The following is a 24,516-nucleotide window of genomic DNA, read 5'->3' as shown; positions in this document are numbered from 1 at the left end:
GACAGACACGGTTGGATTGCAGCCTGACTGCCAAATTATGATGTTGGTGGTCAGAGCGTAAACCGGCCGTTTACTTTGATGCAGTTCCAACCGGTTCTTGGAGTCTCTTGGCCAGTCGGACCCGCACCGTAATCCCCTATGGATGGCGTTTTTGGCATTGGAATTACGATGTCGGTTTCTGACAGCCTTTCTGTGCCGGCCTTCTGACATGGTTGGTGGCTGACAGGTTACCTAAGGTGCCCCACTGTAAATCCCCACTGTGTGGCAGGCCCCCTGGGGTGCCTGCCGTAGTGTGGAGGGTTTTACACACACACACACATTTCTTAAAAGGAGCCTGTGTTATGGCTGGTTTACGGCCTTAGCACAAGTACCAAAGAGAAATAGGAGTATGAGTCTGAACAGTGTTCAGTCGCATCGTAATCAGGCGGTCGGAACCGCCAACCGGAGGTTGGTTAGTCATGTTTCCGCCACAGTGTCGGTCGGAGCAAACTCCAACCAAGGTCGTAATGGGCCCCTAAGTATTAAGCTGAAGATAACTAACTTAGATTGAAAACTCAGATGGTTCTCTGTAGTTATGATGCTAAAATATGCTGCCCTGGAAGCAGAGTAATGTTGGCACCTGTTATGCCCTACTAAGTTGTATTTGCATGTACTCCAGCCCTGCTGCATCTAGCTGCTCAGCCAGAGTGAGAGATGGTAACGGAATGTTGGTGTGACTGTGATGAAGGGTATGCCTGGGTGACTGAGTGGATGAGTGGTGACAGTTGGAGATGGGCCGAGCAGCTAGGCAGGTTGCTCCTAGTGGGGCTGGTACCACACCAGTGCTGGCTGGACTCAAGACTGATGAAACTTGGACTGAAGACTTAATAAAGAAGACTTGATAATACATCCTCCCTCCTGGTGTCTACCTTTACAGGACACAACATATATTAGCGACAAGCGGACTTGGACCCTAGAGACTCTTGGTACAGCACAGAAACAAAGGGACTACAAAGCAACTTCAAGAGAAATCAAGAGATCCCACAAGCAACTACATCTACAAAGAAAGTATTTCAAGGCAAGCCAGTGCCAGCCCCACCAGTGTCCTTGCCAACGGACGGCCCCACCCACCAGTGTCCTTGCCAACTGACACTACAGCCTGGGAACACTCTAAAGGACTACAGTGAGTTGGAGGAGTAGTTAAACTACAGCCACATCTGGTGTTCCAGCCATATCATATTCGAATGGACTACAGTGAGTTGGAGGAGTAGTTCAACTACAACCGTATTTGGAGTTCCAGCAACATCTCTTCACAGAGTCTACAGTGTCTTTAAGAAATAGGCACATTTTGGGATTCTGTTTCAAAAAGTTGTTAGCACAAATAACACGCAGTGGTTGCACTGATGGTGATTTTTTTTGTGCCTAACTGACATTTGAGGCATGTTGGACACTTAACCAACATTAGCACCTACTAGCACCACACAGCTACGGTGTGGTATTGCAAAGATTTGTGCATTGATGACTCATGGATAGCTCCATTAAGGACTTATAACCAAAGTGAGTGTCATGGATGTTTCCACTGTTGACACCAGACACTTGTTGGATATGGTGTTGTTCCCAACAAGGTATTTCTGTGTGCTTTGCCTTGGTCACGCTGCTTCTAGGCGAGGTATTGAAAAATTCACCACACGCTAGACTCTTTGTTTGCTGTTTTTTTTTCACTCGGGTGTGAGATCGCTCACCGGCGTGGGGCACAGTGCACCAGTGCTCTACAGTTAATGGAATTGTATTAGTATTAGCGGTGTAATAGTTTCAAATGTTGTGATGCCACAGGCTTACGTTTTACTAAGGATGGTTCTTCCTTGATTTCCTGTGGGTGGTCATCACATTGTTCCCATACACAAGGGAAGGTTGTGGGCTAAATTCCCCCATTACATTTCACTGTTTGTTGCTCCCACATGGGGGTATGTAACCTCTACATGGAGGTTGGTTGTGGGCAAAATTTTCCCATGACATTTTACTGTTTGTTGCTCCCACATACCCCCGTATGTAACCTCTAGATAGAGATTGGGACATGGGTTAGTTCCCATACATATACAGTACCTAGGTTAACCCTTACGCTGGGTTTGGATGTGGGTTTTTACCCCTTTTATAGTTTCGCACATTACCATTGTACATCCCTTTAAAGGAGTTTTTATGGGTGACGACCCATTTACTTTTTGTTTCCCTTATTCTTGGGATTGAGGTTGCAGGGTATTCTACCTTTTGCGCTACTCTACGTTATGCTTTGTGTCATTTGTGTTGCGGGGTCTTTTACCCTTTGTGTTATAGTACATAACCTTACGGTCTTTTACCCTTTGTGTTATAGTACATTACCTTACAGTTTATGATACAAAATGTTACAAATTTTATTTCTTTTTATACTACGATTTGCTTATGCTTCAAAATATTTCATAATTTCTTAAGAAGGAGGATGGGGGATATTCTTGCCCTAATGTTTGTATGCTGTATTTTAACCATCCTTTCTTGTTTCAATGATTCTCTCCCTTGTGATGGTCTGTCTGTATTGCGGTATCCTTGAGCTTCGTACCATTTTTCATTTTTCCTGTTTATAGTTCTTGCCTGTTGTTATATGTTTTCAGTTTTCTTTTTCTATCAAAAGATTACAAATGGTTCAAAACTGTGCGGCATGCCTTCTTATGCAGGCCCATAGTCGGGAATCTGCAGGGCCGCTCTTGGCCTCTCTCTACTGGCTTCCAGTGGCTGAATGGATTCAGTTTAAGGCAATGTGTCTGGTCCACAGATCCCTCTCAGCCACAGGCCCACCGATCTTAAGATCTATCATTCCCCCCTATCTTCCTAACAGAGCACTGCACACAGAAAATAAGGGTCTTGCAATTGTCCCTAGGATAAACAAAGCTCGGAGTGGAGGTCGCCAGTTACATATATTGCCGCCAAATGCTGGAACCAGCTGCCCTCTAACGTTCGACTGGAAACCAATTATATGTCTTTCCGTAAACTTTTTAAAACTTTTTTGTTTCGATGACCCCACCTATAGCTTAGTGAGTACTCTTTGTCTCTAGCGCTGGGAGACCTTCTGGTAGCCATGCGCTCTACAAAAGCTCTTTTATTTAATTTCATTTCTTTTGAAGAGAAAGGGATAATGTTATGCCCTACTTAGTTGTATTTCCATGTACTCCAGCCCTGCTGCCTCTAACTGCTCAGCCAGAGTGAGAGATGGTAACAGAATGTTGGTGTGGCTGTGATGCGTGGAATGCCTGGGTGACTGAGTGGATGAGTGGTGAATGTTGGAGATGGCCTGAGCAGCTAGGCAGGCTGCACCTGGTGGGGCTGGTACCACACCAGTGCTGGCTGAACTCAAGACTGATGTAACTTGGACTGAAGACTTAATAAAGAAGAATAGATAATACATCCTCGCTCCTGGTGTCTACCTTTACAGGACAGAACAACACCCAATGTCCTTCTTGAGATATTGGATATTACATACCAAAAATCATATATAACAGGACGTTTCCCCAAAAAGCGCTGGCGATATTTCATAAGCTTCTCCGCCCGTGACAGCCGTGAGGAGAACGGCTTGGAGGACCAATCAATGCGCGGTGAGGGGACCGGCTGGAATTCCTCTCCCCAGCAGGCTTCGGCACCTGCTACTGACGCTGAACTACGTGCCCGGAGGTGCAATAAAAACCACGTTGGGCTGTTGGGGCAGCGGGACGCTAACTACCCGCAGGAGCTTTGCCGTGAGGGAAACGGCATGCCGCTTCTCTGCCCGTGACAGCTGTGAGGGGAACAGCTTGGAGGACCAATCAACGGGCTGTGAGGGGAACGGCTGGAACTACTCTCCCCAGCAAACCACGCTGGCCTCCCGCAGCGCGGGAAACGTGTGGGCCGCACCCGTGCGAATCCCGGCCCAAGGGCGGGCCTGTCCTTGCCTGTCTGTGCTAGGAAGAGGCAGGGCTGGCCCACCCCCCTTGAGTTCCTGATTTTAGGAGGCAGAGGGACGAGTACCAGGACACAGCCGGTGGAAGATTGGTGATTGAATCCTCCCCCTTTGCTCATTTCCAACAGTGAACCTTTTTACATCCTTCCCCTTGGTGGCCAAACACATCTGTGGAACAATGGGGAAGCGTAATTGCGTGGACAAGAAACAAATTGTACCCTCAAAACTGATGCCGAATGCCCAACCTACCTCCATTGACAGAATGTTACAAAGAGCAAGATTCAAATGAAATTGAACTGACCAAGACACGGTTATCGTTAACCCCAAACATGGAATTTCCCCTGACAATTTTGAATGCAATTCAGCCCTCAGGAATTTTGGTCTAAGAAGCATCTTTGCCACAGCTAACGGTAGTTGACTCCCCCAATAATGACCAGCCAAGGGAGGGCCAAGCTAACATGCCATGATAAAAGGGGAAAGCCTAAAGCTACAGTAAAAGCGGGGACAAAACGCAAGAAGGGAACGGACGAAGCTACAACAAACTCATCCATGGGGGTAGACGGTATCTTAAGTCTCAGAGCTACAGTCCCCGACCAACCAATCTGGATTACAAAATTAGTGGCGGATTTGCAAATACAAGTCAGGAATATTGTAAAAGACGAGCTTAAACAGTTGTCTGAAAGGGTAGAAAAGTTGGGCTTGATGCTTGAGGCCCATGTTGGTAACTGTGGGGTAACAAATGGGGTGGCAACAAAGGGTAGAACCCAAGATGGATAGGCCGCACCCAGTTTAACAAAGGATGACCTCCCACCAGTATTAAATGGCCTTATTGTTAGTAATGCTGGGAATCAAGACTCTTTGTTTACCATTAACATAACCAAGAAAAATTCTACCATTCCAACAGTGCCCAACACCAGATCAGGGCAAGAACGAAAGACCTTAGTGGGGGGCATGTGCTAGCAAGAGCCCAGGAAATAATCCACCCTTGCTTGCATTAACGTACCACCTGCCTCAACACCCTATATTATTGTCCTCTCTGGAGTCAAGGAGTTGGGTAGGGGGTGCTCTGAAACGCATCAGGTATTAAAAAAACAAATGTATGTTTTGGTTAAATATCACAACACAACAGGGAGGAAAGGATCAAAGGGAAATTTTAAGACCAGCCCAGGTTCACATCCCCAAATACTAACATGTATACAACAAAAAAGAACCGGTGGTCCAAAGCACCTTAATTCAGGCAAATAGATAACACTCTCTTACTAGTAGTGTGTTGTATCTAAATAGTATAATGAATACCTATAGCACAGGGACTTAAGAGAAAAGACTAAAAGAGTAAAGAAGGGAAGTCCGCCTCTGATCGAATCTGAGTGACCATCAACTATTCAAAGTGATCAGTTTTATCATTTGGTCATCCAGTTTTGATGGCAGGTGTACCTCTTGATCATAGAGAACACCATGCACGTATATACACGGCTGGAACTTGCCCAAATATACTCTGAAAAGGTACAGTGAACCGTACTCTTCTAGATCACTAGAACAAGATGTTTAAAGCAGTGCATAAAGATGTGTGTGTTGAATTTAAAATAGGGTGGTGTGCTCCACATTAACAAACTTTATTCGAAGTGCGGACACTACCCCCTAACTAAAAACAGAACAGTGCAATACGCAGTGTGAACAGATAACTGCGAAAAAGGGCCAACATGTTTCAGCTTACCGGGCTAACTATCCCCAGGCTTTCTTCAGGGCCTCTGCTCTCTAAGATATGCTACTGCATCTATCTACTGAATATTAGTGAAAATTAATCATGCATAATACTTGCTGTGATGATCCAATGTAGTGCCGTAAATATAATTAAACCTAATCCTCCAGATCAAGGAATGCATTCGGCATCCAGCTTGACCGGGGACTTGACCTCACCTCACCTGGACCGTGCTCAGGATATGGACGCCCCGCTCTATCCGTCGGTGCCCCGGGACTTCACTGAGACTTGGGGGAGGATAAATAGACAAAAGCAATTCTCATTGGAGGAAGCAGGAGAGATCTTAATGAATCGAAGTGTTAACTGGCTCGGCTGGAGACCTAAGGATAGACAGGGGGACTGCATTGTTATAAATGTTAGAAACCCACAGATAGCAAGAGCAATTTTAAACAGAAACAACTGGAGGCAGGAGGGGCCTATGGTGGCCTTACCACTGGGCTACATCTATCCTATGGGGGTACTGTGCCAAACAAGAAGGTCAAATGGATGGGAGGAGGATAAACCACACCAGTCCAACAAAACAATTAACCCGGTTTATGATTGGGCTAGGAACCAACATTACAACATATACACAACCAATAGGTTTAGTGTGTTAGAGGGTGTAGATTGACTTGAATTTGCAAGTCATAGGCTGGAGGAATTTCACCACATGGGCAAGTCACTAGCAGAAAATAGTCACACAAGGGAGGTTCAAAATCGGAGTGTGTGCCGAGGAGGGGATAAGAGTAGTATCCCAAAGAATGCGGTAAGGATAGGAACAACTGATAGGGAAACTAGGGAGCCAATCACTAGCCATCTAGGTGATACAACAAAAGTAATCCCACAGTCTCTCGATAAGGTCGTAGTGTGACTAGGTATTTGCCCTTACCCTTACCGGTAGAACCAGCTAACAAGCCGATTCAGCTAGGTTAAGAGTTTTATCATGGAACCTAGCTGGAATAGCCTCCAAGTTCGTGAACCCTGAATGGAGCACTTTTATTGAACAGCATGAGATCTGAATGCTACAAGAAATGTGGACAAGGGAGCACATATTTAAATCTGGATATGCATCATAAAGTTTAGCTGCAACTTTGGGGGGTAAAGGTAGACCCTCGGGGGGCGCAGTATCTGGCTGGGCACCCACTTGGGATGCACCGTAAAACAATTGGATACATTATCAAAAGACATCCAATATATTCTTCTTAAATTCCCCACAAAGTTTACAATTGGCCTAATTAATGTATACTCACGGCCTGTTAGTCGTAGCCAAGAGTCCAAAACCCTGGATGAGCTCACGACATTTTTGGCAACCATTCCTGACCACTGCACTGTGATCCTTGGAGGGGACATCATTTGCCAATACAAGCCTCTAGTCGGCATGAATGAAGTTAACCCCTGTGAAGAGGATCAACACTGGGCCATCCCCGAGACGTCATGTGCACCAGTAGGAGTCTGGACTCCGCGGGTCCTACAAATGAACTCTCTCACGCTCAGACACTCAATGAGGGCATGCAATGGAAGATCACAGTCGTATACACTTGGTGGACACACTTATAATAGAATTGGGCACTCCTCTATATTAGACTATATCTTGATAGATACTAAATCCTGGTGCAGGGTAGTGGATTTTAAGATTGAACCATGCTTTGACAGCGATCACAACGCACTAATTTTAGAACTTTTAGGCCATGCTCGGGGAGTACACCCAGTCTGGAAGAACCAACTGATGACAGACTAACCTTCACCAGCTGCAGGAGGCGAGTTAGATGGACAGACTTAAGTCAATCACAAGAAAAACTAGCACTCCTATATCAGACTGCTATTCCCATCCTCGAAAACATAATGCAGTCTGTGCAAGAGGATGGCATAAAAATTGATCTCTCAAGGGTTTTCAGTTTTCACTAACCACTCTAGTCTGACATCCACTATAGAAAAAAAAAATTCCCAAACAAAACATTTAGGGCTAAAAGCAACCCCAAACATCCCTGGTATAGGGGGGACTGTCGAAACTCAAAAACTGCTGTGATTGATTCTATTAAGGCCGAGGATAGGTCCTTGATTAAAACTAGTAGAGTGGCCCACCGTGAAACCATAGACAAGGACACAAAAGGGTGGGAGAGTGCAAAGTGGAACACCCTGAAAAGTGCTTTAGGTACTCATGACCTGAGGACTTTTTGGCTTACAGTTAACACTGGTAGTGCCAATGGGAATTCAGTGGTAGCTCCAAACTTAGGGGCAGATGTGTGGATGGACCACTTTGAGTCCCTCTACTCGAGTGTAGAAACAGAGGTTGGTAGTCCAGATAAGGATCACCCCCCCTCACAGGGCAGCACCCCTGTTGGTAACATAATACCTCCTGGGGATAATCAAGATAGTCCAACGATTACCCTCAAAGAGGTAATTGGTGCTTTGAGTAAAATAGCCCCAGCTAAAGCCCCTGGGTTAGACAAAATACCTGGGGATCTTTACTGCAGCAAACCTATCATTTGGGCTCCATACTTTTGGATTCTTTTTATTGCAATATTACAAGGCACGGATATCCCCGCAACCTGGGCTGGTGCGGAAATTATCCCTGTCTTTAAAAAAGCCTCTCCACTGCTCCCTTCCAATTATAGACCAATCAGCCTTATCGATATCAGCCCAAAACAATGTGCGCGAGTGCTGCTTGGCCGCCTGCATAGCTCGATGGAGGAGCATAATGTCTTGAACCCGCTGTAAGCGGGGTTCAGGGAAAAAATGTCTACTCTGGATCAGATCTTCAGGCTACAACTACTACACTGGAAGAGCGTGTGTATCGAGGGTGGCAGCCTCTATTTAATATTTGTAGACCTGAGATCTGTATTTGACTTCGTACCAAGAGACAAATTGTTGGATATTCTTCATGAGTTAGGTGCTCCAATTTATTTGGGCCAAATGTTGAAGCAGTTACATAAGGGAAACTTTGCCGGAATACGGTTCGGTAAATATGGGGAACTCACTACTCCTCTCCCAGTACCAAAGGGAGCTGAACAGGGATGCGTCCTAGCTCCAACACTTTTCTGTCTTTTTATAAATGGGTTAATTGAATTTTTACACTTAGAGCAAGATTTAGATGCACCCAAACTGGTGACTCGTAAAATTCCTGCAATGATGTTTGCTTAGACACCTTGCTAATCTCTATATCCCCCATGGGCATACAGAGGATTCTCAATCAATTTGTCCTTTTCCGTAAGGAAAGGGGTCTTGAGATTAATACACAAAAGACGAAGTACATGGTCTTTAACCCAGGAAAATGTACCCGACCAAATCCATGCCTGGATGGCCCCCTCTAGAAAGGGTACTGTTTTTTGAGTACCTTGGCTTAAAATCACCAAAAAATGGACTGGGGTGCACAAATCAAAAAATCCAGTCTGAAACTAGCCCAGTCAACGGGGGGTTTGACCAAAGTATTTCGAAACTCAGGCCACAAACCAGTTGGCCCAGCTTTGGAAATATATAAGACCCAAGCTAGAGGAGCATCTGTTTATGGGGCGGAACTCTGGGGGTACGACAACTCTAAAAGTCTTACTCAGGCTGAAAATTCTTTTGTAAGAAACTATTTTGTCTCCCCGTAGTTTCCCCCTTATTCCACTCAGACTAGATTTGGGGGTTAGACCAATTGCAGACGTTGATGCCCTTAGACCCCTTCTATTCTTGCGTCATTTTTGGGCCACCCCTGAACTGGCTAGTTTTAGAGAAGAAATAAAAGAGGTGATCAGTCTACCCAGTGCAGGAAAAATATCATGGTATCTTACATACGAAACATGCTTGTATCCTTGGGAGTGGGTCATATGTGGTCTAGTCCAGAAACAAGTTGCCCTACTGTGTCAAAAAAGATGTTAAAGGATCTCTACTGGGAGCATACATTGACCATGATACAGGGGAGTTGTACAACTGGCAGACTCACTACAGCATTCCTAGAAATTAAAGACCAGTATAGACTAGAGCCAGCCCTGGATGACATTAAACCGGCAGCGACTAGGAAGCTATACCTGCAATTCAGGAATAGGGTACTCCCCTTGCATGCCTTTACGTCCAAATTGGCTGGTTCAGAATGCTCGGTCTGCCCAGCATGTAATATTGGAGTTGTAACCGAACAACATGTATTGGTCTCTTGCCCTGGGTACATGAAAGCTAGAAAACAAGGGCTTACACGGATCTGCAGAAATCTGGGAACCAAACATTTTGTAGAGGCTTACAGGATTTTGAAATACAATACCAGCCTACATATAGTGTTTTTAGGTCGCAGGATTCTTGTTCTCCATGTGGTGCACACGAAGAGTTTACTTAAGATGTCCACCACAGCGTTGTGATCATAAAGGGTCAAATTTTAAAGTGCAATAGTTTGTACAACATGTGGTCAGCCACATGTTGTTTCTTTGTTGCCCAGCACATGTAACTCAGCTAGCATGGGTGTAGGCCAATGTTCATAGTTAGTGATACATTTTTGCACTTTTGTATTAAATATCCTGATGGTTGCTATTTATTAAATATTATGGACCTGTCGCAACTCTGGTTGCACATGCACACAGCACTTTACCACAAGTTAAGAGTCTTATGCACTGTATTAATTTTACCTGCTGATAGATCTATAATGAACGTGGTTGACTAAAATTTCCTTTTAGTGTTTTTATCTGTAAATTAATTTACAAAATAGACTGTGATATATGTCAACATTATTGTTTCAAACAGTCGAGCTGCCCTATGGAGATTGATGGACTTGGACAGACATAAAATGTTTTTAGTTGTTTTTCTCTAATGTTTTAATCATGTTCATATCTGTATATGGGGAATTGCATAATTGCTTTTATGACCACTCGGCCAAAATAAAGTTTTACTAAAGTAAAGTTAGTTCCTGAGCTCCTTACCTGTGAGTTCCAAGCTTCTAGTGGGCGAAAAACACAAGAGTGGAATCCGAAATGATCACCATCGCAGTGATCATTCCTGAATCCACTCTTGGTACACGTTTTAGAATGCCAAGGACTTACAATCTCAATCTTGCTGTATTTGCTTACTCTGCGCAGGACTGGCCATGTGATATTGGCATGTATACCTTGCCAGTTTGTAGGAGGTGTTTCAGGGAGTGACTGAAGAGTGATTTCGTCATATAGCATACATCATACTGGCATGTATTTCACTATTATCAGTTATCTGCGACCTTGATTTTATTTATAAAATGCAGTTGAGAACAATTTTGGCAACATAACTAGACTTTTTCAGCTGGTCTCCAGATGCACAGAGCTGATGTGGGGTAACTCTGTTTGGGGTATGCTGAGCCAACTGCACATGAGGACAGCGAGTAGGGGGCTTAAGCCACCTGCGCTCATTATACTACATGTTGCAGCACTTTGGGTTTTGATGATGCAAAGGATAGGGAAGTGCTTTGCCTACCCAGGAAGCGCTGGTGTTTGGTCACTATTGAAAAAGAGTATTCATGAGGTGTATTGGCCTGGCAGCTTGACCGAGTGTGCCAGGAAAGCAGGTTTCAACATGAGGTGGTGTGGCTAAGGAAATGGGTGCGGCAAGAACCTACATAGTGTTGTAGGCAAAATGGTGCCAAGGGCGCTTCTGCCTCTGGTCTTTTTGATATTGCATTTTGGAGGTAATGATATGGTGAAACATGGGGGTAGGTTCATGTTTGAATATCTGGTTGCTGAAGTCTTATGATTGTCCAAGCATTTGCCGGAGGTGATGATTGCATGTTAACGACTACTTGTGAATAGTTTGCTTTCATTTGCCTGTCAATATCTCTTCCAGCTTAGGGGGAGGCATGTTATAGGTAAACCATGCTGGCTTGTGATGGGGTGAACTCATGTTTGGCGGAGATATTTCAGGTCCCCTTTGTGTCTCACAGCAAATAATAAACAGAGAACATCATTTCACATTGACCTCAACATGGACTCTTGCAGCAATTGTTATAGAATCTGCAATAGTGTGGGGGTTGGGTCAGCTGCTTGCACGAACCTTATCTGCCTTCCACACATGCGCGCTGGCACTAAGAGACAGTGGCCCTCTAGGGTGGTTGGAGGATGCAGTCTGCACCAGGAGACCAAGTAATGGCCTGTGTTAGAAATTTGCTCTTTCTGCAGGGTCACCCTAGATTTTTCCCTCTGCTGCTGAACCCCTTTTTGTTGCCTATGGCATTTTGTGCACTTTACCCCTGCTAAACAGGGCTAAAGTGCGTGCGTTCTTCCCTTTAAACATGGTCAAATTGGCTTATAGGTCCCTAGTATATGGTACTACCTGCATACAGGGCCTGTTATTTAAATGCTACTAGTGTCTACTGCACTCATTGTGCCATCCACTAAAGAAACACTATAAAACATGTCATAGACATGTCATTGCAGCCTGCAGTGCAGCTTAAAACTGCTATTTTGACCTACAAAAGAACCTTTTGCCAGTCCTGAGTCTCCTCTTTAAGTACTTATAAGTCATCCCTAAGGTTTACCCCAAATTCCCATAAAGCCGGGTTCATGTGGAGAAGTGTGGCTCAGGGGTTAGAGGCAGCAGACCCGGAAGCTGAGATCGGTCCTGGACCAGGGTTCAATTCCCGCCTTGGCGGGTCTTGGGCTAAAAATTCCACGGACTCGATAATTCTCGCCCCGGTGCCACCTCGACTCATGGGTTCACACTCTGCGACTCTGGGCAATAGCTTGCTTAATCTCCACAACGGCCCCTCGTGGCGGGATGCCTGACTTTCACCTTGTGGATACCCTGATATCTCACAGGGGAATACCAGGACGGGTTCCCTATGCAAGCGCCGGGACACCCACTGCGGGTAGCTGTGCGCTATATAAGCTCAACTACATTTACATTTACATTTACATTCATGGTATTCAAAATGAATGACATGTACAGTTAAGGTTTTCCATGTCATGGCAGAGAAAAATTGCCAAAGTCATTCTTTACTGTGGCACGATTGGTATTCCCATAGACTCACACTGGTTTACCCTATCATATTTAATAAGTGATATAAATTCAGTTTGAAAACAACTAGAAAAATAATTATTTTACTCAGTTTCATTTTCATTTGAAATCCTCGTTGATGGTAAAGTCAGATTTTAAATTATTAATTTGGAAATACCACTTTTAAAAAGTTTTGTTTTCCTGCCTAAAGGTTCTGGGGCCTTCCTCTGAGTGGCCAGTTGCTCTTGGGCTGGTGAGGGCTCGCCATCAGGGAAAGGTGGACTGGGGGTCATACAGTGAACAAACATGCCTCGGTGGTGTAGAGGAGAGTGGGTTTTCCTGACAGAATGGCTGAAGAGGGTCTGTGTCCAGCCCTGATTATACTTTAAAGTGATCTGTCCCAGCACACACAAAGGAACTTGACACCCAGCCTGCCTCTGCTTTTTGTTTCAAAAGTCAGGCTAAAGTCAAACCCAGGGAAGAAGGATGAACTGGCTAGAACCAGTTATGGGACAGATATAAGGTGTGTCCCCAACCCACAGGCTGGTACTAGTTATAAAGGCGCCACCCTCAGAACCTGAAATCAGAACACCCCCGGACCCTTGAAGATTCAGAAGGGCTGCCCTGTGGCCTAAAAATCCTGAAGGAAGACTGAGCAACAGGGACACAAAAAACTTCTAGATGCATTTCCTGATTCCAAAATGACCAGACAACAATTGGATCTGACCTGGTCCCCACTGCTAGCCTCTGTGGGTGTGAGGCCTGAACCCAAAATGCTGTTCTCAAGGTTCTGTACCCTTGGCTGGAGCCACAGTGCACTTATTCCTGCCTAACTGAAGGTTCTACCAGACACAACGTGAAACAACTCCTCACTAAATGCTCACTGGACCCGGTGCTGAGCAACGCAGAGCTATGCAGCTCCTGACTGAAAGTCTCACCGAATCCACCACTGCAAAGTAGAGCCCTGCAGATCCATGCCATGTAGCTATTGCATTTAAGTCAGAAAATAAAACTTCCAGAGGGACGACCATGGCCCTGTATCCAGCCTATGCTCCAGTAAGCTCAGCCTGAACTTGTGATTTTGTTCTGGTCTGGTGTGATTAGATACCTGCAGTTTGTGCTTTGCACCTTTTGTTGCTTTTTTATACCTAACACTTCAGGAGCTCATAACTGTGGTTATTTTGATTGGATTTTTGTCATTTTGGGGTCACTTATTCAATAAACTATCCTCTGTTTCTTTTAACTGGTTTGGAATCCTTCCTGAATTGTATTTTCACTATATTACTGTTTGAGTGCTGCTTAAATACTGTACTCATTGCCTCTAAGTTAAGCCTAACCGCTTTGTGCCAAGCTACAATAGATTTGAGCAGAGGTTTCTTTATTGACTTTAGTCGTTCACCCTGACAAGGATTGTGATTATTCTTTGAAGTGAGTTCATACTCCCTTCAACAAATACTTTGATTTCTTACAGTCCAATTACCCAGACCAGCTCTCCAGCAGATATTGAAGGTACCCCATGTAGGGTTGCTCTGAGGTGAATGGGCTTCTGGCACAAGTAAACAAGCATTTACAATGCAATGGTTTCGCCTTTTGAAAAGTTTGAGCTATTGGCATTGTAAATGACAACATTTGTATTTATGTGTTGGTTTTGAAAACAGATAAATAAATGGCATTGTCATTTACAATGCCAATAGTTTAATATCTGGCAAATGCCACACAAAAACACACAGACCCACACACACACACAGACCCACACACACAGAGCCCCCCCCCACACACACACACACACAGAGAGCCACACACACACAGAGAGCCACACACACAGACCCACACACACACAGACCCACACACACACAGAGAGCCACACACACAGAGAGAGCCACACACAGAGCCACAACACACCCAGAGCCACACACACACACCCTGAGCCACACACACACCCACACCCACCCAGAGCCACACACACCCACCCAGAGCCACACACACCCACCCAGAGCCGCACACACCCACCCAGAGCCACACACACCCACCCAGAGCCACACCCACCCACCCAAAGCCACACACACACTCAGGAGAGCAAGCACAGTGTCTTCAAACACGAGGGAGAGCTGCACGTGCAGTGACTCCAGTGCACTCCCTGCTGGTGGAGGGACCGACCGAGTGCAATCGGAGCAGCAAAGGAAAGCAAGAGCAGCTCACGGGAGCGACCAAAGGGGCTCTTTATTGATTTATATTTGTTTTTATATCACAAGAACCGGGCCCGCCTCTGCATCCGAGCCATTTACATCCCATAACTTAAATAAGGCGCACTGGCACATGGGGTGGAAGTTGTGAGATGTCGTTAGAGGAAAGACTCAAACATATATATTTCGAAACTGGAAGGGAGGACGGGTTCACTGACAGCGGGAGGGGGACGGGCACACGGACAGCGGGAGGGGGGACGGGCTCACGGACAGCGGGAGGGGGGATGGACACAAGACAGTGGGAGGGGGGACGGGCACACGGACAGCGGGAGGGGGGGACGGGCACTGTTCACAATTCAGTCGCTGAATGAGGTAAAACTTTTGTCCAGACAGTATGGACGAGTGCTAACATGACAAAATGGCAAAGTAATACTGTTCATTTCGTGCCACTTAATTCGGGCAGCCCACCGCACACTGTTCTTTCCCCGTTAAACAATTCCATTGGTCCTGATCAAAATATAGGGGTTAATGTGTAGACTATAGAACCAGGAGACATGAGCTTAAAATCTCGGCATCCACGCTTTACCAAACGTGTGATCTGAGGCAAGCCACGCAATATCTCAGGACCAAAATTCCTGTATCTGACCACAATAGAAAGAACCAAGACCTGAAGTTCAGTCTGCAATGTGAAGTGCAAAAAAACAGCTGCTCACTCACCTGTCGAAGGCTATAGCGGTCTTGGAATAGATGCTGGCAAAGACAGCCGAAATGGGGGGAAAGTTGTGGAACTTGCAGTAGAAGAGGCCGTAGTACCAATCGTTGTGGATGCCATAGGTGAAGTTGATGACAGTGTTGAAGGCGGCCATGGAGGCCTCGGCGAAGGCCAGGTTCAGCAAGAAGTAGTTGGTCACTGTCCTCATCCTTTTGTGGGCCAAAATGATCCACATTACAATGATGGTGCCCACCACGGAAACCACAACGATGATGGAGTACGCCACTGCCCAGAGGGCGATCTACCAGCCCGGCTGCACAAACGGGTTGGGGATGTCCTCAGAAGAGTTTCCTGGTGACGGGGTCACATTGTAAGAATCGTACTCTGAGACCGTGAGGTTATCCATTCTCAGCGGGAGGGGGGACGGGCTCACGGACAGCGGGAGGGGGGACGGGCACACAGACAGCGGGAGGGGGCGGGCACACAGACAGCGGGAGGGGGGACGGGCACACTAACAGTGGGAGGGGGGACGGGCACACGGACAGCGGGAGGGGGGACGGGCACACGGACAGCGGGAGGGGGGAGGGGCACACGGACAGCGGGAGGGGGGCGGGAACGGGAGTAAAATATGCCGCTTACCTGCTAGCAACTCTTGGAAAGTGAAATCGCGCATTGGGTAAAGTAAGGAAGATGGAAAATAGGAGGTCGAAGGAAAGAAAAAATAAGGGGAGGAATCAGAAAAAGGAAAGGAAAATTGTAGAGGAAAGAAATGGGTATGGAAGGGGGAGATAGAAGTAAAGAACTTTGAAGAAAAGAAAGACTAGGAGAGGGGCAGATTGAAAGCAATGTTGAGGTTGAAAGGAAAGAAAATTTCAATGTAAAGGATGCTAGAAAAAGAACGAGAAATGAAATTCAGATTGAACGAATCTGAGGAAATTGTCAAATTGAGGCAAAAAGAAGATATTGGGAAGAATGGAAACGGACACAATAAAGATAAAATGATCACCAAGAGAAGTAAAGAAAGCAAAAATATTTATGGGATAATTAATTATAGAAAGATGGAAATATAGACAAAACGACACAGGAGTGGAAAATAACAAATCAGAGCAGAGCAGGACAGAAAAAAAAGGAAGCAAGGTGGATAAAACGGAGCAGAAAGGGCTGCATTGAGGCAGAAAATGAGGGTGGGATCATGGGATGAGCAAGAACGATTGAATAAAAGAAAGAACTTGAAGAAAACTGAGATAGAATGACAGTAAGCACCATCAAAAGAAGAAGGGCGAGAAGTGAGGGAGAAACAGGAGCTGAAGGGAGATAAACGGGTGTGAGAAAACATGATGTTGGTAAATGGGATAGAGTTTAGTGAGAGCTAGACAGCTGGAAACAGTTGGCGCGAAATAGTAACAATAATTTAAATGTAGCAGTGAGATAACATGGGTGTATAGAGAAAAGCGGCTCCAGTGTCACGGTGCCGTGCGTGTGTTTCAGTCTGGGGGGGGAGGGGGGTTGACACCTCCACGCTGACACGTCACTGGCTCCCAGGTGGTTCAAGAGGTGCCCCGCGCGGTAACACTTGAGTGAGATAAAGGCAGTGAAGTGTCTGTAGAGCTGCATAACAGGCTTTTAGACATGCTCCTGATATCACAAAGAGGCGATAATTAGGTTTCAAGTGTGTGTCACACACTGACAGTGCGATCCTGTGGAGAACTACAAGACCTCGGGAGGAGTGACGCCAACGGGGCGGTGAAGACCGCCTGCCTTGGGGCTGACCTTGCCCCAGCCGTGCCGACCTCAACAGTGGACATATCTCTCAAGTCCCCCAAAAGATGTCCAACATCCTTCGAAACTGGCACTGCCCACTGCAGAGGATGCCCCTAGCTGGCTCCAAGCCTAGATACAGAGAGAAAGAAGAAGGCTGCTTGGTGGGGGCGTAGCAGGGACTGTTCGTACGGACGGACAGCTGCCGCCCATGCAAGCTTCCTACATTCCTATCGGGTGCCAGCTGCCAACGTACCCACTCGGCGGGGTATGCGGGCAGACTGGCACAGCCCGAGTCCTCCCCCACCAGGTCCCCGGTAGCCAGGCCAGAAGGCATGCTGCGGAGGGGAACAGGTGCCTTTCAGGAACTCTGCAGAGAGGCTGGAGATGCAGGCAGGCAGGGCAACATTCCACAGGTCCTTACCGCCATCTACTCGCCTTTGTCACAGGTCCCATGACATTGTCAGACTACACAGATTACGTAATCAGAACGGAACCCAATTAGCCAAAGATGTAACGTTTAGTGGGGAATAGTTACCACGAGCTAACAGCAGCACTGCCTGTACCAACCCTGCCCTCAGTCAGTGCACGTGAACAGCAGCAGTCCCCATGTTCCTTCATCTCAGGCTGTACGTTCCTGGGCCTACATCATGCGTACATGCAGAGCTCGGGTACATAGGACCCTGCAGAACATGTCTGCGTCATCGGCTAGTGTACACGAGAAGCGGAGGTACCCACTTTTGTCTCTCAGATTGTACATTCCTGGGCCTACATCATGGGTACACACGGCCTATAGACCAGGATGCACATGTCGGTGCCTAGCCCGTGTATGTGGCAACGGGCGGTACCCACAGCCACGCAAAGGCTCTACATGCATTACCCATGGAATGGGTATATTTGAGTGGCGGGTACCCACCGCTCGGGGCTGCGTGGGGATTCACGGTGCACAGCCCTGGGACAAACAGCTGACACCCAAATACCTGGGGCATAAAAGAGAACACAGACTGTGCAGCCCTGTGCCCTCAGCCTGGGTACACGGAAACCTAAAAAGCAGCTTACATAATAGACTTAAATGTTATAGTGACAGAGTTTACATCCATACGCAGACACTGGCCCATATGCAAAGAAGGAATTTGACTGATTCCATGTTGGCCACAAGCAGATCAAGTTTTTTCGTTTGGAAAATATTAGGTCGGCAAACATACTATATAGTCTACACACACGTTAATAGGCTTTGGTTCATCCTCCTTCATCCATTGGCTCCTTCTGCTCCAAAAGTTTCAGTTGTTGGCTTGAAACATTGTCAGTCACATCTTGGATCAGCCCTCTTTCTATTGGGTATGTTGGTGTACTCTTCCGCCTACACTGAAATGCATGAGGGAGTATTTAACATCTGAAAGGATCAGACCACCATCACTCACATCCACGGTTTGTCTACACAATCTTTTTTGATGTGCTTTATACTGTGACAAGCATTTTTTAAATTGCTTTTGCCTGCACTTTGCCAGTGCACGTTTTCTCTTCTACTTTGCATTCTGGTTTTTGCGTTCAGTATTTCTGATAGGAAATGCTAGCACAACAGATGCCTGTAAAAAAAAAAAAATTAAAGAAACTGAAAAATACTCCGGCTACTCGCACCTGATATTGATTGAACAAGGTGGGTACTCTTATGGTATACTAAGCATGAGGATGTTTTTTCATGAATTAAATCTATTTTCACTTTTCCAAAGGACTTGGGAGTAGTTTATTCATTCTTTTTTACATTGCATTCTGGTGCTATGGCCGTTTTCAGCATGATCATGGCCAGGGTGACCGAATACAAAAAAACACTGGGCTGAAGCTCTCTGCAGATTTCTTGTTAAAATGCTTGTGATAAAGTGTCACAGGCGCATAAAAATGCCACACACTGGCACACTACACACGTTGAAATGCCAACACAAGCAAACTCACACCGTATCTAGTATGAGTGTTCGTGAGATGTGCCATTCCAAAACTTCTCATGGCATGGTTCAACGTTTCTACTGTTGCTTTGCATTCTGGTACTTGTAGTCACGTTTAGTCTAAGCACACGTAATTAATTGGTATATTCCTCCCATTATACATTCGGTATTACAAGGATCGCAAAATTAGAAAAACATGGATTCCACCGATGGACTCAAGAATCATGGGAGCTTCCAAATGGCAACCCCCAGATCACAAGAACAAACACTGACAGGTGCAAGAGTTCAATGAAGGGCGACCAGCTCAGGATACCGCAGAGCTCTGGGTCCTTGGCGCTAATCCGGCTCGTTCGATGCTTGTATCTTGTGGTTATATTTTTTTTACCCCTGGTGGCGTTAACAGGCAGTTTCCTGCTTGTGCGGGAGCACTGACTTCCTGTGAAAGCAGAACCTCGGAGCCAGACCCCAATAGTGACAAGTTCATATCAAACAGAAACGCGCCAGTCCCTCTTCCTGCACTTCCGGCCTATGGCAACTTCTAGCTTGAAAGACACTGTCTCCCCACTTACTCTCAGTCCACTCCAGTGCAAGGATTGTGGGAGCCCTAGGAAAACAAGTCAGGTACCGGGCCGGCAGCCAATCACAGCGCGGCCCGGGAAATGACGTCACGGGGGTGTCCTGGGCCGGCAGCCAATCACTGCGCGGCCCGGGGAATTACGTCACGGGGGAGTCCCGGGCCGGCAGCCAATCACAGCGCGGCCCGGGACACACGGCAACAAGGGACGGGACTTAAAAAAAGAGCCAGAAACGCCCACGATTCACGTTCTGACCGGGAAAAAGTGATGGACAACCATGTCTTCCAATGGCTAGCCTCCATTTATGGAGCTAGCCAATGGAAGAAGGGGCGGTTTCAAGTCCCCACTACTGAGATAACATTAGATTTAGCCCTGGGCGGAGCACAGCTTCGCAGTGCTACGGCCAGGGCGAAACCTAAAAAGGCAGGGATTCGCATAAGAGCGGTTGTGGTCAAAGGTGCCGGGGAACAATGTGGGAGAGCAAACCAGGATTTCAAAAAGAGTTTGCCTACACTGGAGGTTTTATGGTTGTAGATGACTCAATGTTTAGCAGACTAATGGGGCATATTTACAATGAAATGGCATAGCGGTACACTGCAAGCAAATTAGCTGCAGCAAGCTGCATGATTTAAAAAACGCAGAGACGCGGCGGATTAACAATTATATGGCACACACCCGTGGTTTCCCCTGTGCCAGTACTAAAAAATCTGCCCAGCGCAGGCATTGGAGTGATGTTTGCATTTGTGCAAGAAGAGACACCTTACTGCACAAAAACAATCATTCATGTTTTTTTGCTCCTAAAACTAGGAGAAATAAAAGTATTTCTCCCGGTTGCACCACAGTAATATTTCCTTTTTAAAGGTGTTCGTTTTTGATGCTGCCTCAGATCTACAGTTCCTTGTAAATCGGGGGCAGTGCCAAAAAGTAATGGATCTTGCGTAGGAATGTCCACAGCAACCCCCTTTGCACTCAGCTTTACCACAGTAAACTGCATCGAGGAGGACTATATTTACAAGGTGGTGTTAAGCCGTGCAAAGTGGTATAGCGCTTGTAAATATGGAGCAGGCAACTGTGCCACTGGATTGTCTGAAAAAGTCTCAATCCGGTAACGCAATGCCGGTGTAAACATGCCCCTAAGTATATGGGAAAAAGAACGTTGTTACTACCTTGTAAATATGAGTGATATGTCAGTTATGATTTTGTGATAAAGATGGCCTGAGAATTGAATCTCTAACTAAACAACGAAAGTGGGTCTCAGGCTGTCAATTGAAGCAGGTGTGGAAGATGGGTACTAAAATAATGCTGAGGTCATCGATGTGCCCTCTCCAAATGAAGGGGCATATTTACAATAAAATGTCAAAATGTGGAGCTGTGCCAAATTTGCCAGTGCCACGCTCTGACATTTTCAAAACATAGGGATGCACTGTATTCCCCTAGCAATGCTGCAAAAAAAGCTGCCTAGCGCCATTGCAAGCATCCTGCCGACCGACATGTTGCAAGGGTGCCTACACTTCAGGGAAGATTGTTTGTGTGCAGGAAGGGACACCTTCACGCACATAAACAATTAATAACGGAGATTTGCACCTTCTATGTGTGCGGCAGAATGCAGCGCACATTGACCGAGCAAAAAACAAGGAGAAATTAATAATTTCTCCTCGTTGTGCCATTCTAACGCATGGTATTCCATGAGGATAGTTTATGGTGCTACCTCAGCCTTGTAAATCTGGGGCAATGTCAAAAAGCAATGGGTGTTGCGGTGGAAAGCCCACAGAAACACCCATTGCACGCCCATTTTCCACGGAGGACTGCGACGGAAAGGGGCTGATTTACAAGGTGTGTTAAGTCACACAAAGCGGCTTAAAATGTCCCGGCGCCACCGGAGCATCAAAAAATGTGATGCCCCGGTGGCGGTGAGGGCTTGTAAAGATGCCCCGAAATGTTTTCCTGAATGCACGGTTCTTTTTCAAACCAGTGCGTTGCTTAAAGGATGTTTAAGCTAATCCTGAAAATTGTTGCATCTGCAGTTACCCTAGGAAATGAAATAATGTATAAATTAGAGCTAAACCTTAGCAGTTAAAAATGCCAAGATTGCCCTTTATTAACGAAGTCGTCTCGTTGATTAGGAGATGGAATGACAAAAGTAAAAAAAAAACGTTTTAGCAAATGCGAATACAGTAATATAATCTAGGCTTTATTTCACTGGACTGTAAATCACTACCACAAAAAGCTTTATACGCTATTAGTGAAACTCTCGTATTAATCACTTGCTAATGGCGAGTCAGGGTAATTGAGAGCAAACTGAACTAATGTGTTCGTAATTTTTATTACAAGAGACATGCTTAGTTGTCTTCTCGCAGGCCTGTAATTTCTCCGGTTCTATGGAGGCCGCGCCAAAAGAACTGCACAGTCATTTAAGTAGAAAAGCGGCAATAAAACCTAACTTTTTCATTCCGGGTTCACTGCAGCCTCAGCTGTTCCTTTTTCCAATTCATTATCATTAAAATGTATGGAATTCAATTCCTCAATATAATCACAGGTGCCAAATGACCCCATGTCACCTATTACACCATTTATCCAAAAGCTTTTTGTATCCAGGGATTTCTACCATCATGATGATAATGGTAAAGAGTGAAAGAGAACCAAGATGCAAAGTACTGTTGGATAAACAGAAAAATCATATCAACTGAGATGAAAAGGATTGATAGGGGAAATGTATTGTTAAAATCGCAGGAATGGATGTTAAAAAGTTATTTTGGCTAGTGGAGCCCAAACAGTGCTTTAAATGACGGAATGCAGGGAACATGTTCTCCTGGTGGACTCAGGTAAGTTTATAATTAGAGTCTAAAGCCCAGAAAATGAAGAACTATTGACCTCTGCCATGGCGTCCAGCTTGCAATTTTCCGAGCAGTGCACGTTGCACGTCTGCGCCAGCTGTTTTCAAAGTGACCAGAACAGAGAGCCAAGCACACACGCTCCGACTTTTTATGTCTCAGTCACAAAGAGCTCTTCAGAGCCGAATGGCGAGGTGTTACCAAGGGAGTGATTTTTCTTGTGAAACAAGGGCAACTCGGTGCCCAGCTGACCAGTGAAGCTGTGAGCTGTTGTGCCTTGTCTTGGGAGTACAGCGAGTCCTGGGTCATGATGCCCGGCTCTTCTACAATGTTCGATGTCACCACCGGAATGTATCTGGGAGGATTTCACGAGTTCAGTTGGAGATCTCTGAGGAAACGGACCGAACAAGTAACAACATACTTACCAACAAGGCGTTTTTGTCCAGCATATTAAATATCGTCTATGACAAGTTCCACGGACTACGGAAAAAGACAAATGACTATTGCTATCTTATTTTCAGTCATTTATTTCAGCAACACACTTATTGTTTTTCTTTTTTAGGTTGTCGGATATCAAATTGGATACCACGGAGACTGTGTTGCATGCACTTTGCTGATTAAAAGATAATATATTTCTTGTGATGAAAAAATGAATGGTTTAAATGTTGCTGTTACAATACAGTTTGCCACGTGTTTATTACTGTTATTTGTGCAAATTGAGGATGTTAAATTTAGTCAACTCATTATTTTCAAGAGATGTGTATTTAGTGCAGGCGGGTAATGGTACAGTTATTATGAAGTATTGTTAAATGTTGCTACTGTGTGCTGTGCGGTTTGATTTGCTGATGTGAGTGTGAATCTACATGTGGTACTTACTGTGCGAGACTTTGGTTTTGTAATTGTGTAGTCTAATACTTTGTGGAAGGTCAGAGTTGCAAGGATATCTCCCTTAATTTTGTGTTTATGCTCATATCTCGCATGCATGTCTCGAATCCAATTGCATTCAGGGGCAGGGTGTGCTTTTGGCATTGGTGCCGCATCTAATACTTGTTATTCATATCTGAGGAAATGCTTGACCCACATTGCCCACAGATGGCTGACAATGTATTAGCATCATCATTAAACCATGTGTAGATGGACGTTACATGAATTAGCAATGGGTATGTTTAAATGTTACTGGCATTCGTCCTTGGTCTGACTACCTTGTTAGGCTGTATGCCACATTTTATAGGTTTGGTCGTACATTGATGATGTTTAGGCAAAATGATGGGCAGACTCCAGAGGTCATGTGATATATCCATTGCTCTTTTCGGAATTAATTTATTGTTATAGCTGTAGTTTTGCATCTAGTATGGTGTTTACTGTGTTAAAGGTGATATGTGTAAGCCATGTGCTGTGTTTTTAAAACTGTACGATTTGTGTGTGTACTAATGTACTGGATTGTTTGTCTGTTGTTTGTGTAAGTCATGGAAAGGATTCCAGGTCACATGCAGCTTTCCATGGTCGTCTTCTTGTGTTCTACTGTTTGCACATAGATTTATGTTGTGTCTTGTCTCCTGGGCACTCTTTGTCATTATGTCGGTCTTGGGTGTAATGTTCAAGGTCACTGTGAAATGTATGCGTCAGGACTCAACCATATGGGCTGCATTTATATTTCGTCACGGGTAGTAGGTGCGAATCCTAGTGGGCAGGCAGCGAGGGCCAGTGGGAGGTCTCCTCGCCGACATCGACAGGGCATTAGTTTTGATGAGCTGAAAATACTTGCTTGTCCTCCTTTTCCACCTACAGTTTGGCCCTAGGTTTCTCTCCAATGGTAAATTATTATATAAGGATCTAGCGGCAAGGGACAAGACAGTCTGTTTGTTATCGCCATGGAGCCGCTGGCTGTGGAGAGAGAATGAACAGTGGACGTAAT

Source organism: Lissotriton helveticus, chromosome 1_1, assembly GCF_964261635.1.
Source record: "Lissotriton helveticus chromosome 1_1, aLisHel1.1, whole genome shotgun sequence".
Taxonomy (NCBI): Eukaryota; Metazoa; Chordata; class Amphibia; order Caudata; family Salamandridae; genus Lissotriton; species Lissotriton helveticus.
The sequence above is the reverse complement of the archived record's forward strand: the minus strand, read 5'-3'. Positions refer to the sequence as shown.